Genomic DNA, 16,407 nt, shown 5'->3' with positions numbered 1-16,407 from the left:
TTGTAACATTTTTTTTTTTAAGAAACAGAGTCTCACTTTATCGCCCTCACTAGAGTGCAGTAGCATCACAGCTCACAGCAGCATCATAGCTCACGGCAACCTCCAACTTAGGCAATTCTCTTGCCTCAGCCTCCCAAGTAGCTGGGACTACAGGTACCCACCACAACACCCAGCTATTTTTTGTTGTTGTTGCAGTTGTCATTGTTGTTTAGCTGGCCTGGGCTAGGTTGAAATGCGCCAGCCTGGGTGTATGTGGCCAGTGCCCTACCCACTGAGCTATGGATGCCGCTTGCACAGCTTATTTTTAAGTTTATACATGTAATGTTGGTCGAACAGTCACAGGGTTTAAGGTTGGTTTTTATAGTGGATTCTAAAATTTAGATAGAACATGATAGCCCATAATGTAACCCAAAATTACCTGGCTGCGTTTTGTTTTGACCACACAAAATGAAAAGGTGGTATGATAAAGAAGAGTCCTAGAGGCTGGGGGCTATGGATTACACCTGTTATGTTAGTGCTTTGGCAGACTGAGGCAGGAGGATCACTTGAGGCCGGGAGTTCAAGACCAGCCTAGGCAACATAGGAAGATCTTGCATTTACTAAAAAAGAATTTTTTTAATTAACTGAATGTAGTGGCATGTGCCTGTAGTATAGGGGTGTCCAGCCTTTTCAAAAGGAAAGGTTGCCCTACATTGGAATAGTAAGTTGTCTTGGGATACACAGTAAATACACAATATTACTGAAAGCTGATTAGCAAAAAAAAGGTTCATGCATACTTTTTTAATATCCAACGCTACAGATAAAAAAAGTCCTCTTCTCACAAGATCAGTATGTGGCTTGTGGGCTACTCAGGTGGCTGAGACAAGAGGATTGCTTGAGCCCAGGAATTTGGGACTGTAGTCAGCTATGATCACACCATTGCACTCTAGATTGGGTGACAAAGCAAGACCCTGTACCCCCGACCCCCAAAAAGGCCTAGAGTAGACTTTAAAATATCTAATACCTAATCCCATTTCTTCTGCTATGTGACCTTACTCAAGTCATTTAATTTTCAAGGCCTTCCTTTACAGATCTATAAAATGAAAAGTTTGAAATAGATGGATCTCTTAAGGAAGTTTCTTAAAGTTTCGGGTGGTGCTTGTGGCTCAGTGAGTAGGGCCCCGGCCCCATATGCTGAGGGTGGCGGGTTCAAACCCAGCCCTGGCCAAACTGCAACAACAAAAAAATAGCCGGGTGTTGTGGCGGGCGCCTGTAGTCCCAGCTGCTCTGGAGGCTGAGGCAAGAGAATCACATAAGCCTAAGAGCTGGAGGTTGCTGTGAGCCATGTGACGCCACGCACTCTACCGAGGGCAGTAAAGTGAGACTCTGTCTTTACAAAAAAAAAAGGAAGTTTCTTAAAGTTTCAACATTCTACTTGCAGATATTTACTTTTAGAACTACTACCTGCTTTTTAAAAATGTTTTCCACTGAGGGATATGATCTCATTTCATCTCAAACTTCTATCTTGCTGATCTAAATTTGTTGTTTTGTTTGTTGATGATATATTCACATGGTTCAAAATTCAAAAGGTACAAAATAATACATGGTAAGAAGTCTTGTTTCCACACCTGATTCCTCAGCCACCCCATTCTCTGCCTAGAAAGCAACCATTGCCAACAGTTTTTTGTATATTTTTCCAAAGACAGTTTTATACATATACAAGCAAATAAGTACTATATGTATTTTATTTTCCCCATTTTTTTACATAAGTGCTGCATACTGTGAATACTATTTACATACCTTATTTGTTCACTTAAAAGTTCTAAATTATTTTATTTTTTGCAGTTTTTGGCTGGGGCTGGGTTTGAACCTGCCAGCCCTGGTATATGGGGCTGGCACCCTACTCCTTGAGCCACAGGTGCCGCCCAGAAGTTCTAAATTATTATATAAAGTGTTTCCTCATTCTTTTTGTTGTTACATGATATTCGATCAGCTCTTTCCTTTGGACATGTAGGGTTTTTTTCAGATCTTTATTACAAGCATTATGTAATGAATAACTTTGTTCATTAATTATTTCCACATACATGAGTATATCTATACCTTAGCCAGTAGCACAGCTGGGTTTCATGTGTTTTGACATGTGTTCTCTATGCTAGTATGATATAGTGAGGATTGTCATAGCCCTATTTGACTCTAAAGTAAGAGTATGAGATAAATCACATCACCTGAATGGTTGTTTCTTCATTCGAGCCCTAAGATAAATACATATATAGTTTGTGTATATACATGTATACTTATAGATGAAGCAGCTAGGTTGTGTGTAGGGACTTTATCCTAAACCAGAGGTGTCCAACTTGCAGCCCATGGGTTGAATGCTAATTCCTTGAGGCCTGTGACCAAAACAGACATACATAGATATCTTTAAACGTTAAAATCATGCAGCAAAGCAAGATTTACAGTAAGAGCATATGAGAACTGAGACTGATGTAAAAACAGATTTGTGATTTCCACATCATGCTCATTCCAAGGTATATGCCCGATGAGTACTTTTTAAACTGGTATTTTTCTTGTAAATTTTTTGCCAAGCATAGTATAGTTGAATTTGTGTTCGATGCAACTTTTAGGTATTCCCACTTTACCAGTAAGAGAAAAAAGTAAACGATTTGCCCAAATTTGCGTAATAAATGGGTACTAAAGCCTACATCGTCTAATCTGACTGGGGATTTTTCCCAGTGTATCATGCAGTCTCAGGTTGTGTAGCCCCAGCCAAGAGATCTGAGAATGTCCAGTGGTAGGTGCATCCACTCTGCCTAGAGTTCATAAAGCAGCAGTGCATTTTACAGGGACATAATATTCTGTAAGTTCTTGTTGAAGTAATCATTTAACATCCGATTGGCAACCAGAAGGGCTCCAAATCTAAAAATTAAGCACATATAGAGAAACACTCTTTTCTAATTGGGACATAGTTGTCCCTTCAGGATGAATATACCATTCATGAGGACTGAAAGGGAGTTTAGGATTATTAGGAAATGAGTAGTCTCACATTCCCCAGAGCTCATACCATCATTTAATTTAGGCAGGACATTTAAAATACTTATCACTAGAAAAGAAATGATGATAGAAAAAATAGCAAAAGAACTGACAAGTCAAAGGTTGCAGGATGTGCTGTAGAAACCGTATTCTGAAGCTGGCATTGCAGCACATGACTGCTGCTTTAGGGTCTTATATCCCACTGGCAATGACTAGCAATGCTGTTCTTCTCTTTACATAACTGGCTCTGCTCGTCCTTGGAGTCTTAGCTTAAATGTCTTATCAAGCCCTCTATCCTCCACCCCCACTCTAATTCTTTATTACCACTTACCATTTGTTTTCCTCATAGCACATATGTGTTTATATATTTACATATATATTTGTATCTGTCTTAGGTTGTGAGCTCTCTGAGGTTAAGGACTACATCTGTTTTGCTCATCGTCATGTATACAGTGCCTGTACACAGTGCATATTTGTTAATCAGTGATGATCTTGGTGGCCCCCAGTTTTCAACTTATGTGGCTTACTAAACATACTCTTAATATGGGATGTTTTCAGTAGCATATTTCCCCCTTGTTATCATATTTGTTCAGATGTATACATAATTGACACACATCTTCTTAATGAGAAAACTATTCATTTAATCATCAACAACCTTTTTTGTGTCCACTGATTTATTATAAAAGATTGTTATAAAGGGTACAGATGAACAGCCAGATGAAGAGATACAAAGGGCCAACAAGCTTTTATTGAATATGCCAGGCACTGCACTAAGTGAAGAAAGAATATGGAGGTGAATAATGCATGGTTCTTATCCCTAAAGTGGAGAAGAACTATTTGTAAACAAGTAGCTTTCACACAGCAGCAGCATGAAATAGGTGCTAAATAGAGTTTTACAAGCAATGTTCTGAAGGAGCAATGGAGAAAAAATGATTAATTTTAATGACAGGAGGACCCTCATAGAGTTGAATTTTTATTTGGTCTTGAAGATAAGAAAAAATAGAACTGAAGTCCTTATAGATGGAGAATAGAGATGAATGAATATTTAACATCAGTTTGTAAAATATTCCTTTATTATTTTATTACCACAATAATATTATGGTTAATATTATTACCGCAAAGAACTCTTATAAAGCATTATAATGAAACAATCTTTAAAAATCTCAGTTATGAGTAAAATTAACTCTGCCTTAAACATTTACTTCTAAAATTGAGGTTAGCTGGAGTGAGGTGGTGTGCGCCTATCGTCCACTACTCAGGATGCTGAGGCAGGAGGATTGCTTGAGTCCAAGAGTTCGTGGGTGGAGTGCAAGTATGCCCATGAGGTATCTGCAGTAAGTTCAGCATCAATATGATAATCTTCTGGAAACGGGACTACCAGGTTGCCTAAGTAAAGCCTCTGTCAGAAATGGAACAGGTCAAAACTCCATGCTGGTCCGTAAGGAGATTGTGCCTATGAATAGCTACCGTATTTCAGCCTAGGTAACGCTGTTTATAAAATAAAATAGGCCAAGCATGAGGACTCACACCTGTAATCCTTGAAGGCCAAGGTGGGAGGAGCCCTTGAGCTCAGAAGTTCGAGACCAGCCTGAGAAAGACCCTGTTTCTACTAAAAACAGAAAAAATTAGTCAGACATGACTACAATGTGGCAGGCATTGTAGTCCAGCCACTTGGGAGGCTAAGGCAGGAGAATTACTTGAATCCAGGGATTTGAAGTTGCTGTGAGCTAGGCTGAAGCCATGGCACTCTGCCCTGGGCACCAAAGTGAGACTCTGTCTCAAAAAATTAAATCAAGTTCAATTAAAAAATAATACGGACCTATTGGGGGCTCACGCCTGTAATCCTAACACTCAGGGAGGCCGAGGCAAATGGATTACTTGAGCACAGGAGTTCAAGACCTGAACTAGAGAAAGACCCCCATCTCTAAAAATAACCAGGTGTTGTGGCGTACACCTGTTGTCCCACCTACTCAGGAAGCTGAGGCAAGAGAATGGCTTGAGGCCAGCACTTTGAGGTTGCTGTGAGCTATGATGCCATGACACTCTACCAAAGGGGACAGACTGAGACTCTAAATAAATAAATAATAAAATAAAAATGAAACTAACCATAAATAGAATGTGACTTTTTATAGGTAGACAATTGCCAGCTAGTAGCTAAGTCATGGTTCAATTTAATATTTGAATTCTAACTGATTGCTAATTGGAGCTAGTTACTATTTAGTAAACCGGTTAGTTGAGACAAAAATCATTCAATGGTGAAAACAGACTCATTTCCTAAAAAGGGATTGTTAAGCCATTTGTCGTTTTTAATATATTCTGTGATCACATCACAAGTTAAAATGTGGGCTATAAAAGACCTTCTCCGCCCACTCTTATTTAAAATAAATACAGGCTTTATATTCACAGACCTCATTTAAACTTGGTGATTTATTAATCCTAGGTCTGCCACTTTCCAGTTGTGTTGCTTCAGAGAAAATATTTAACCTCCCTGAGGTTCAATTTCACCATAAAATGAAAATATCCAATAATCCCACTTCTGCATTTACTTGCATTTGTGGCCTCAGGAAAATTATGTAACCCCTCTTGAGCCTCAGTTTTTCCATATATGAAATGAAATTACTGTATTTTAAATGAGGTAATATGTGGAGCAGTGTCTGGCAGTTACTACGCCCCCACAGCAGGTGTCGGTTGACCCTCTTCTACCTCACCTAAACCCTGCATGTATATACCCTTTACATTCTGTTTGCTATAACCTTTCCCTTGCTGGCTCCAAGAAGTTTTCTCTTTTGCAGAGTTGTGGCACTCACCATATAAATTATGAGTTTTTAAATGAGTATAAGTCAGCATTATAGTTGACCCTTGAACAATGTAGAGGATTGTCCGCCCCACCATGCTCTCAAAAATCCACACATAAATTTTGACTCCCCAAAAAGCTTCTGGTAGTCCACTGTTGACTGGAAGCCTTTCTGATTACATAAAGAGAAAATGTTATTAAAATCATAAGGAAGAGAAAATATGTTTAGTGTTCATTAAGTGTAAGTGGATCATCCTAAAGGTATTCATTGTCATCCTCATGTTGAGTAGGCTGAGGAGAAGGTCGAGAAGGGGTTGGTCCAACTTCCTGGGGCGGGCAGAAGCAGTCAAGCTGAAGGAGTTGGGAAAAGAGCCACGAAAGGCAGGGACACTGATAAGGAGACCCGTGTAGTTTAGACCTGTGTTCAAGGGTCAGCTATATATTGAGAAATTGTTGAAACTGTATTTGCTCGGATCCCTTTCATGATTTTATGATTTTAGCATAGGGCCAAGCCTCTGTGTTTTATTTATTTATTTTTAATTGTTGGGGATTCATTGAGGGTACAATAAAGGCCTCTGTTTTTTTCTTCCCAGATTTTCTTTCTTTCATTTTTTTTTTTTGTTGTTGTTGTTTGAGACAGTCTCACTCTGTTACTCTGGGTAGAGGGCTGTGGCATTGTAGCTCACAGTAACCTTAAACTCTTGGTCCCAAGAGATCTTCTTGCCTCAGCCTCCCAAGTACTTGGGATTACAGGTGCCCCCCCACTATACCTGGCTATTTTTTTTCTGTTGTTAGTAGAGACATGTTGTCACTTTTCTCAAGTTGGTCTGGAACTCCTAAGCTCAAATGATCTACCTGCCTCAGCCTTCCAGAGTGCTAGGATTACAGGGTGAGCCACCACGCCTGGCTCTATCCTTGGATTTTCTTTTTTTTATATATATTTTTCCTTTTTTATTGTTAAATCATAGCTGTGTACATTAGTGCAATCGCCTGTACCCATTCTAAGATGCACCATAGATGTGGCCCCACCCATTACCCTCCCTCCACCAAAACCTCCCCCCTCCCTTCCCCTTCCTTGGCCCTTTCCCCATAGTCTTGTGCTATAGTTGGGTTATAGTCTTCATGTGAAAGCTAAAATTTAGCTTCCTAGTAGGGCTGAGTACATTGGATACTTTTTCTTCCATTCCTGAGATACTTTGCTAAGAAGAATATGTTCCAGCTATCCTTGGATTTTCTAATGCTCATTAACAATCACAATTTCTCACCTATTTATTAATCATGTGCTTTTCGTAGTTCATATTTGAAACCCTTCAGATGTTTTAGTTTATACCCAAAATATACCATAAACTCCATGAGTACAGAAAATACTTAGTTTAGAAGTAATGCTTCCCTCCCTCTTTTTAAAAAATGTCTATGTTTGGATACAGTTAAATAGGTGAAAATTGAAATGTAAGTTTAACTGCCAAAAAAGTGTTTTGGAAAAGGTGGCTGAGGTTTGCAGCAACGATGAGCTTTCTAGTATTGCACTCCAGATAAGGCAGATTTAAACCTCAAGTTTCTCTATCTATGAAATAGGGCTGTCCTACTACATTTACTGTGTGACAGAGCAGGCCAAAACAATGGCCGTCTTCAGTCAGTCAGATCCCAAATGAAAAGGAGAGAAGTTGCTGAATCTCAGAATTACTTCTCCCAAATTTGCTATCACATCATTCACCTGTCCTGGCCATGAACATTACAGTAAGGAAGCTTCATGCTCTTAGTAGTACACAAGCAGTATTTGTTAATAGATTTAAAATATCTTGCATCAGGAAGCTATGGTTTTAGTACCTAAATTAGAAGTTATAAAGTTACTACCTTCAACCAATTAAGTCAGTGTGTATTACTGTGTTAGCTATCTTTTGCTATGTAACAGACAACCACAATACTGCTTAAAACAACAAACATTTGTTATGTTATGCAGTTTTTGATAGTCAGAAATCTGAGAGTAGTTTAGCTGGATGGTTCCAGGCCAGAGAACTTCCATGTGGTTGCAGTCATCTGAAGCTGCTTGAGTATCCTCACTTGTCCTCAGCAAGTGATCTTAGAGGCAGAAAGCACAATATCTTTTACAACCTAGCCTCAGAAGTAACCTACCATCACTATGCTACATTCTATGGGTTGCACAGACCTACCTCGAGTCCATGTGGGAGATACCTACACACGGGTATAAATACCAGGAGGCCATTTTGGAAACTGGGTAGTGCAATTATATAACTTGGTGATTTAATTTTATACTTTGCAGAGTAAGTAATTCAATAATGTCTAATAGCCCAATACAGTTGTTTAATGACAGTTTTGTGAAACAATTGTATTTTTGTATATATTAACATAAATTTTCTTAGCTGGAGGAAAGGTTGAGAGAGTACAAAGGATGATTTTTTTACTACTAGCCCTTCTTGTCTAGTTCTCTGTCTGAATCAGTAATTTACATAGGATGATCAAGGGTTATTCTCAGTTTTCATGTTCTTTCGGGTAGTTTGAAAATTCAGGTGATATATAGGCATATAAGGTGATAATAGCTACAATTTTGATTTTAAGTTGTTTTTTTCTTTTCTTTTTTTTTTTTGGCAGTGGTAATCAGAATGAGGTGAACTAGATGGCTAGTGAAGGTCATTTACCTCACTGATACAGTTCATAGGCCCAAAGGAGCTAAAAACCATCACTGTAAGTAAGCAGCTGTGGTTTGATTAAAATTCTAATGCCGCATTCAGAAATAGGCTGTGTCTAAAAATAAAAATAAAACTCTAATGCCAGACCTTAAATTAAAGAAGTCCAAGTCAGTGAAATAAAATGGTTAAGAATATAATTTAATTTTCTATAATATGCTAAATAATTTTAGGTGATATAACATAGCAAGACAATTGTAATGTAGGTTAGAGGGAACTTGAAATGCTGGTTGAATTAAGGAGTATACTATTCATTTGTCCTCTGTTTTTATAGCTTTTTAACACAATGGAAATGATAATAGTTTGAATATTATGGCAAAAAATGTTTTTAAGATAAATTGGCAATACTTAAATGTTCTTTGGAATTCTAACCATAGCATTGTTGGGTCAGTTTACATTTTAAATTGCTTGAAGAATTTACAGATGTGAGTAACCAGTTACAGAAGCCCAAATATTAGTATAATCCATTTCTTATTTGGACGTAAGCCATTTACTACATAGGTAGAAGGAAGTGTAGAGCCTACCAGCACCAGACCCAGTGAATTCATGTAGATGTCACAATTTCCAGTCAGGTAAATATATTTGACAGCAGCTTTCACCCTCAAGTGTTTAGAAGCACCATTTTGCTAATCAGGAAAGAAATTTTAGGAAATTCATTTTACTTTCCAGATGCAATTTGTCATGATTAATCAATAAAATGATGTTTGGTTTGGGTACTGATTAGCTTGAAGATAGGATCTCCTATGAATTCTTACGGTAAATGAGATGGTAGTACATTTTTTCTGCATATGAAGTATATAAACCCTGGAAGTTGCTTTGTTGAGCCTTCAGAGCTAAAAGGTGGTGATTAAATGGAAAAAAGACTTGGAATAAATTGAGGATTTTGTCAATGAAAGGGCAGAGAGATACAGTAAAGTTGAGATATGTTAATTTTAGATTGTTGTGCCAGAAGTAATAAATATATTCACTACCTTGAACAACTGTCCTTCTAGAATAGAAGAACAGGTTAAATGGAATGACAAAAAGTCAAATCCATTTTCTAAGACAGGTTTTTTTTTGTTTGTTTGTTTGGTTTTTTGCAGTTTTTGGCCGGGGCTGGGTTTGAACCCGCCACCTCCGGCATATGGGGCCGGCACCCTACTCCTTTGAGCCACAGGCGCCACCCTCTAAGACAGGTCTTTTCAAAAAGTCATTATCATTTAATAGTAGAGACTGAGGAAACAAGACAACCAAATGCAGTACATAGACTTTGATTTGATCCTGTTTTGCAAAACACATATTGGAGAAATTTGAATATGCCCAGCTATAGAATATATTGGGGAATAAATTTTTTAAATGTTTCTAGATGTGGTGATTGTTACTATGGTTATATAGAATGGACTTATTTTAGAAGGTATATCTGAAGTTTATTTAGATGAAAAAAGTTATCTTCAAGATATATACATAGTACATATAGGTAAAAATGAAACAGCTTTAAATGTTGAACGTATGAGGTAAATAAAAGGGTAATTGGCTTGGTGCTCATAGCACAGTCGTTACGGCACCAGCCACATACACGGAGGGAGCTGGGTTCGAACCTGGCTCAGGCTAACTAAACAACAATGATGAATGCAACCAAAAATAGCCAGGCGTTGTGGCAGGCATCTGTAGTCCCAGCTACTTGGGAGGCTGAGGGAGGAGAATCGCTTAAGCCCAAGAGTTTGAGGTTGCTGTGAGCTGTGACGCTACGGTGAGAAAAAAAAAAAAGTTCTTTTTCTCACTAGGGGTGACATGGTGAGACTGTCTCAAAAAAAAAAAAAATCGTGGAAGGATGCAGGTGAAGTTTATTAAGTGTAGACTATAAGGGTTTGAGCACAATAATTAAGAAAATGCCATGAAGGCTATGTTTACCAGTTCGGTGAAAATATTTCAGACTGTATATGGAACCAGCACATTGTACCTCATGATTGCATTATTGTACATAGCTATGATTTAATAAAAACAAACAAAAAAGTTAATTGTCATACTGTTCTTTAAATTTTTCTATATGTTTGAATACATAAAGAAGGGAAAAAAACTTCTCTCCAGAACCCTGTTTCTTTACTCACTCAGCTTTACAGGAAATGGCCTCAAGAGAGTATTTCATTGTTTATAGCTAGCGTTCTACCCTCCCCTGCTGTTCTCTGTCTTGAATTTAGATCAGTCAAGCTTTCATCCTACCTCCCAACTATCTGGAAACACTCATTTTTACATCAGCATTGGCCTCCGTGTTCCCAGACCTGGCTGTTTCTCAGTGCTCACTTTCCTTGACCTTGCAGCAGCATTTGACACTGTTGATCATTCTCTGGTACTCACTTCTACACTGACTTCTTGGCTTTTCCTTTTCAGTAACTTTTTCTGGTTCCTCCTCTTAGGAGTGTATCAGGAATCACATTTCTTCTCAATTCCCGTTCATTCCCTAAATCATCTTTATCCTGTCCTGTAGCTTTAAATAGTATATAGATGCTAAGACTCCAAAGTTAATATCTTCAGCCCCAGCCTCTAACCCTGAACTTCAAACTCATGTAGCCTCCTGCCTATCTGTTGTATTAACTTGATGCCAACTAGGAAGTTCAAATTTAATAAATTCCAACCTGAACACTTCAGTCCAATTAGGCTTTTCTGATCACCTCCAGATAAACACACTTCCTACTTTCTTGCTCTTCCCACAGTCTTCTCTTCTCAACATAAGGCACTTAATTGTTCTAATTGCTTAGGTAAAAAATTCTGATGTCAATTTTGATTTCTTTCCCCTCCTCATTTCTTACATTTAATCCTTCAGCAGCTCTGCTCAGCCTTATTTTTAAAATATATCCAGAAGCTAAGCACTTCTGCAACTCTAACTTCTACTATTTTGATCCAAGCTACATTCCATCACAAACTATAATGGTTTCTCAACCTCAGCACTGTTGACATATGGGGCCAATAATGTTGGGGTGAAGGGTTGGCTTGTGGGCACTGTGGAATGTTTAGCAGCATCCCCAGGTGCAAGTAGCAACCTGCTCCAACAGTTGTGACAACCAAAAAATACCACCAGACAGTGACACATGTTCTGGGAAGAGGGCAAAATGGCAAAATTCCCTCCAGTTGAGGGCCACTGTATTATAGCAATATCCTCCTTTTCTCTCTAGTTCCTTTCTTTCCTCCCTACAATTTATTCTTCATCTAGCACCTGGTAGATCATGTCAGAACACAAATCAGATCATGTCATTTCTTTGCTCAAAACCTTCCAGGAGCTTCCCATCTCATCAGGGTAAAATCCATTAAGTGCCTACAGATCCCTACCAACTTACATGTGCCACACACACAAACATACCCAATTAGAGAGCAGCTTTTTATGCAAACTGAGAAGGGCATCCCTTCCACTAGGTGGATGCAGCTTTTCCCCCTGCTTTATTTTTATTCATTGCCTCATCTCTCAGCACTTTACATGTTGTATTTGTTGAAATGAATAAGGTGAGAAGTACAATTGTAATAATGTATTCAGTTGACCCATGAATCCATAGACTCTTGGGTTCTGAATCTATGGATTCAGACCAAAAGTATTTGAGAGAAAAAAAGCTTCTGTACTGAACATGTGTAGTCTTTTTTTAGTCCTAGTCCCTAAAAAATTCAGCATAATAACTATTTACATAGCATTTGCATTGTATTAGGTATTATATGTAATCTGAAGAAGATGTCAGGTGTATGGAAGGATGTGCACAGGTTGTGTGCAAATACTGTGCCCTTTTATATGAAAGATTTGAGCATCTGCAAATTTTGGTATCCTCTGGGAGTCTTAGAACCAGTTCCCCTTGGATACTGAAGAACAACTGTATTTAGTAAAAAGGTAAGTTGCCAAAAGTACATCTAACCCAATTTGAAAATGTCAAGAAAAATTTAGCTCCTGATGTGACCTTGGAAATTCTATTAAGTTCTCCCAGAAGTAATGGTGCAAGATTTAGTCTAAGAAGAGAAAGGGAATAGTAAAGGGGTAAGAGAAGTGGAGCAAATAATAAATTCAACTTTGTACTGACTTCCTAGTATTCCCAGGAAGAGATTTTTCTATCAGGTAGTTATACAAGCTTTGCTCTTGGGAGAGATATCTGGACTGTAGATACAGATTTGAGGATAATCAAATAAGCAGAAATGAGGGAATATTTACATGTCAGAATTGGAAAGCCTTTAGATACAGTCTGATAAATTAAACTCCCTAAACAAATGCCAGAGAGAAAAATATTGGGAAAAATTAAAAAGATTGAAGACTAACAATTGCAATCAGTGTAACCTGGCTTATTGTACCCTCAATGAATCCCCAACAATAAAAAAAAAAAAAAAAAAGATTGAAGACTGCCAATGTGTTCTTTAAGACAAGGGAAGAAAACCAAGGTCATTTGGCTTGGCACCCATAGCACAGTGGTTACGGTGCCAGCCACATGCAATAAGGGTAGGGAATTTGAATCCAGCCTGGACCAGCTAAATGACAATGACAGCTGCAAGAAAAAAATAACCAGGTGGTGTGGCAGGTGCCTGTAGTCCCAGCTACTTGGGAGGCTGAAGCAAGAGAATCGCTTAAGCCGAAGACTTTGAGGTCGTTGTGAGCTGTGACACCATGGCACTCTACCCAGGGCAACAGGTTGAGACTCTGTCTCAAAAATAAATAAATAAATAAATAAATAAAAAGAATGCCATGGCATTACAGTTGACAGCAACCTTAAAAATAATAATAATAATAATAAAAAGGTCATTTGGTCATCAGCACATTAGGACTCTTTCCCTCAGGCTTATTTAAGCTAAGTAATTATTCTTCCTGAGTGATTTTTGAAGTTTAAGTACATCAGATAAGTGAAACCAGCATGTATGGCTACTCACATAAACTCTATGGCTATTTTCTTTTTTTTTTTACATTTAGAAAACACCACTGTAAACTACCCAGGGTAGTAAAGTGAAAAAACAGTTTTTCAAACTTAGAAATCATTGCGGAGGGACATTTTACAGTATGAATTATGAAATGTTCTTTTTCTCAGTCTTACGCTTTTAATTTTGGATTGTAATTGAACACATTTTAAATCTACGTATAAATCATCTATTGTTTAACAAATCCCACTGCAAAACTTTGTAGCTAAAAAATGACTATTATTTATCCCAGTTCTGTAATGGACTGGAAAGTTCTGCTAATCTCACCTGGGCTACTCGTGGCTGTGGTCAGTTAGCAGCTTGCCAGGCACTGAAGGGTCTAAGATGGCCTCAGTAATATGTCTGAGGCTGTGATGCAGGTGTCAGCTTGCTTAGAGTGATAACACATGCTTTCACTTCTTATTCTCTTCTCTCCTCTTAACTCGTCTCTCTTTCTCTCTTCCCCACTCCAGCATGCTTTCATTCATAATTTCCCTGGGGCTTTTAAACATGGCAGCAAGTGTTCAAGAGGGCAAAATCAAAAGATTCATGGATTCTTGGGGGGCGGAGGCAAGATGCCAACTGTAGCCAGCTTTCCACAGAGGCTACCATCCAGAAGGAGAGTTAAAGGACAGAAGTTAGTTGGTTTGGAGCTGAGCAAAGAGAGAAGGTTGAAGAATGCACATTGACCCTGCTGAGGAGCTGCAACCCCCAAGCATACAAACAATAGGTACAAAATCCATCGCAAACCGGATGGGAGTCCTCTCCCCCAAGAAAACGGCTTGCAGTATACTCTCTACAAACAAGCGAGCAGAGTTCAAGCATGCTCCCATCTATCCCATGGGAGAGACCCTCTAAAAACCGGACCTCCTTCCCCTACTAGGGGGCCATGGCACTCTCTTGCCAGGCATAAAACTGTATATATTCTCTACCTGCAATTCTGAACTCCAGCACTCTCCTCCACTCTTACCCCAAGGTCTGGAAGCCTCTGTCACCCATGGAGTCCAGATTCGTGGACATTTTCTCGAGAGGAGTGGACAGGGCATGGGCTGTTAACAGGTCTGTGCTGATTCTGCGGTATAGGAGTAAGGAGAAGATGGTGGACTGAAGGATCCATATAGGAGAGAGTGAGGCAGTGCCGCATGGCACAGAGCAGCAGCAGGAACAATAGGGCTCACACCCCTGAGGATATTGTGCAGAGACACTCCCTGTGTCTCTGGGCAACCAGAGAAACCGGGGTCTCTTCTCTGGTGGCAGACACTGGTGGAACAGATCTGGGATGGTAATGCAGGCCCCTAAGTAAAGGGTACGCCCGAGGTGGTACCTGCCTAGGTGGGGATGGAGAATAGAAGATGCATACACAGAGACGGCATACTCCCAGGGCGGGGCTGAGCCAGAGGACTGCTTTAGTGAGCCTAAGAAGCACCTGGCCCTCAGGGGATCATAGCTGAAAGGCAGTTGGGCAGAGGCTAGAACACAGAGCAGAGTGTGAGCTCTAACCGCACCCAACACAGACTGCAGTGGAGACAGACACACCAGCTCTGGGCAGTAGCACAGACTGGGGCTGAGTCTCAGTTTTTGTGAACTCAAACAGCACCTGGTCCATAGGGGAATATAGCCAGGACAGAATCACAAATTCTGCGAAAATATAAGTGTCAGTAACATCAATCAGGGGCAGGGTTGGAATTGAGTGAACCACCCCAGATTTCATTAACCACCCAAGGTTGTCAGGCCTGAGCTCCCCCACCAAATGGTGGCAGAGTGTGGAGGCATGGCAGAGGAGACATAGATCTCTCTGTAACTCAGGCAGGTGCAACCCCCTGGAGGAACATCTGCTCATTGGAGGAACTGGGTCACAGCCCTGCAGGGTTACCAGTGACTGGGTGTGACAGGTGCAAGGTGGGGAAGGAGGCATCAACCTTCCTGGACTAATTCATTTGCTGGAGTGGGGGAGGGGGTCCTTCTGACTCCACGAAGCACAAGAAGGAGTCATACTCAAGCTGCCAGAAGACCCCTGCTATCTAGTTGCTGGACGCCTTTTGAACTCTACCACTTGAGACTGGATGCTGACTGGGACAATGAGCAGATGTTCTTCCAGGGGGTTGCACTTGCCTGAGTTATATAGAGTTCTATGTCTCCTCGGCCAGGCCTCCACACTCTGCCACCACCTGCCAGGGGGAGCTGAGGCCTGACAACCTTGGGTGGTTAATGGAAGCTGGGGTGGTTCACTCGTTCCAGCCCTGCCCCTGACAATTTGGATCTCTCGGACTGGACCAATCACCCCAGGACTATCCAAAGTGGTACCCTGTGTGTGTGGTTGTGGGAAGGTTTGTTTTCCTTTTCCAGTTGTTGCCCATGTGGGGCAGGGTGACATAATTGCTGGTATTTCTCCACAGTTGAGATGTTAACCCAGAGTCACTAATTCACTAGGGTAGGACAGAGACCAGCTGAAAACAAGATAGAGCCACTTAGCCTCACCACACCAAGTAAGCCCCCAGTGTCTCAAGCTGTAGCACTATACGGGTTCTTTGCAAAATGCAAGGGGAAAATGTACAGACACCAGCCCCAGCTTTTGGGCAAAGCACTAGTTAATCACTACTCCAGGAGCCCCCAACCCAACTTCACCTTATCTGCTCATCTAGCCGAATAATGTAAAATAATCAAGGGGCAGAATCAGCAGAAAAACTCTGGTAACATGAATAACCAGAGTAGATAGACTTCCCCAAGGAACAATATGGCAGACACAACTCTTTCAAAGAGTCACAATCTGAAAACTACTATAATGTGGACTCAAATCTTTCTTTTCTTTTTTTTTTCTTTTTTTGTAGAGACAGAGTCTCACTTTATGACCCTTGGTAGAGTGCCATGGCATCATACAGCTCACAGCAACCTCCAACTCCTGGGCTTAAGCGATTCTCTTGCCTCAGCCTCCCGAGTAGCTGGGACTACAGGCGCCTGCCACAACGCCTGGCTATTTTTTGGTTGCAGTTCAGCCGGGGCCGGGTT

The 16,407-nt window shown here is 40.1% G+C and overlaps 1 long non-coding RNA gene across 2 annotated transcripts in view; it reads left to right on the top strand.

The window, feature by feature from the left end:
* The window catches only part of LOC128566874 (uncharacterized), a 118,691-nt gene that overhangs the window by 2,157 nt on the left and 100,127 nt on the right, over positions 1 to 16,407 (top strand). For both annotated transcript variants that reach the window (XR_008374658.1, XR_008374657.1), the window contains exon 2: positions 8,414 to 8,506. This is a non-coding gene — a long non-coding RNA (uncharacterized LOC128566874). The remainder of the gene's footprint in view (positions 1 to 8,413; positions 8,507 to 16,407) is intronic.

Source organism: Nycticebus coucang, chromosome 15 (assembly GCF_027406575.1).
Source record: "Nycticebus coucang isolate mNycCou1 chromosome 15, mNycCou1.pri, whole genome shotgun sequence".
NCBI lineage: Eukaryota > Metazoa > Chordata > Mammalia > Primates > Lorisidae > Nycticebus > Nycticebus coucang.
The sequence above is the reverse complement of the archived record's forward strand: the minus strand, read 5'-3'. Positions and strand labels throughout refer to the sequence as shown.